Genomic DNA, 1,822 nt, shown 5'->3' with positions numbered 1-1,822 from the left:
CCTGATTATCCCTTACCAGAATCGCCTCCCTCCTCCTTCTCCTTGTCACAGGCTGTTCTTATTATGCATCCAAGACCATAGACTAAAAGGGACGCGTAGCCCTTCCCAACACTCACCTTGCTATATGCTATGCTATTGCTGAGGTTGCTATGGGCGAGATGAAAATCTCCTTATGATCAAACAGTGACTTTGCAATATGGATTAGATGTTACCATGTCGTACTTCAGAGCCGTATAGTTTTAGTTGGAGGGCCTTCTAGAACATAAATGCTATAAAATCTACATTGTATAGCGTTTGCCTTTTCGATAAAAACAAAAAATACATTCAGTATCATGGTATAATGCTGCGTCTAGGTGACGCAATCACCACTGACAAAAAAAAAAAAAATAACTTTCGTAAATCAATCTATTTAAAAGTAGGGACCCGCGACAGCAAAAGGAAGAAGAGGGAGAAGAAATGGAGGAAAAACGAAGCAGAAAAAAAAGATGATAAGCTGAATTTCTGAAAAGTTTGGATCCATTATAGTTTGTTGTTGAGCAGTGCTCCCGGCGAAGGTCGAAGGGGGGAGTCTAGACCCTTGCTGTTACGTCATCGGGAAATGTTAGGTACCGGAGAGGCAACTTTTGCTTTATCAGTTTTGGTCTCTCTCTCTCTCTCTCTCTCTCTCTCTCTCTCTCTCTCTCTCTCTCCTCTCCCTCTCTCTCTCTCTCTCTCTCTCTCTCTCTCTCTCTCTCTCTCTCTCTCTCTCTCTCTCTCTCTCTCTCTCTCTCTCTCTCTCTCTCTCTCTCTCTCTCTCTCTCTCTCTCTCTCTCTCTCTCTCTCTCTCTCTCTCTCTCTCTCTCTCTCTCTCTTTACCTCTCTCTCTCTCTCTCTCTCTCTCTCTCTCTCTCTCTCTCTCTCTCTCTCTCTCTCTCTCTCTCTCTCTCTCTCTCTCTCTCTCAGCAAGAGGGCAATGGCGAGTGAATTTTGACAATTTTTAAAAAGTAATAAACTAGTAAATTGTATAAGTGTATGCATGTCCGGAAAAGCTATTTATCTGAAAACACTTATCCAAAATCGTATACATAAATACATTCACACAGACACACACAAACACACACACACACACACACACACACACACACACACACACACACACACACACACACACACACACACACACACACACACACACACACACACACATATATATATATATGTATGTATATATAAATATATATACATACATATATATACACGTATGCGTGTATATTCATATATATATATATATATATATGTACATATATACATATACATACATATATGGATGTATATACATATACACACACATATATATATATATATATATATATATATATATATATATATATATACATGTATATATATATATATATATATATATATATACATACACATATATATGTATATATATATATTTACCTTCCCTTTGCTATGTACTTAAGTCCAAGTATTTTTTTCTTAAGTACAAGTACTTTCGTAAAGCACGAAACTGAGTTTTCGCACGCACACCTTAATCAGTAAAATGTTAAAAAGTGGGATTCGATATAGAAAAGTATATGGAAATTGTAACTTATTTTAGCACATCACTTCTTTCATCATAAAATTACAAGAACATATACTTTATGAATAACTTGAATAAATAATATTCCCTATACTCCAAATGCAAAAGCCTATCTATAGATTTCTTATATCAGCAATACAACTAAATTTGAGGCAGAAAATAAAGGTATCAGGGCATTAAATCTTGTTCTTTGTTCTACTTTAATCATATAGTTTTTTTTTTAAACTAAAAAAACAGGTT

Source organism: Penaeus chinensis, chromosome 22 (genome assembly GCF_019202785.1).
Source record: "Penaeus chinensis breed Huanghai No. 1 chromosome 22, ASM1920278v2, whole genome shotgun sequence".
Lineage (NCBI taxonomy): Eukaryota > Metazoa > Arthropoda > Malacostraca > Decapoda > Penaeidae > Penaeus > Penaeus chinensis.
Note: the sequence above shows the minus strand (reverse complement) of the source record.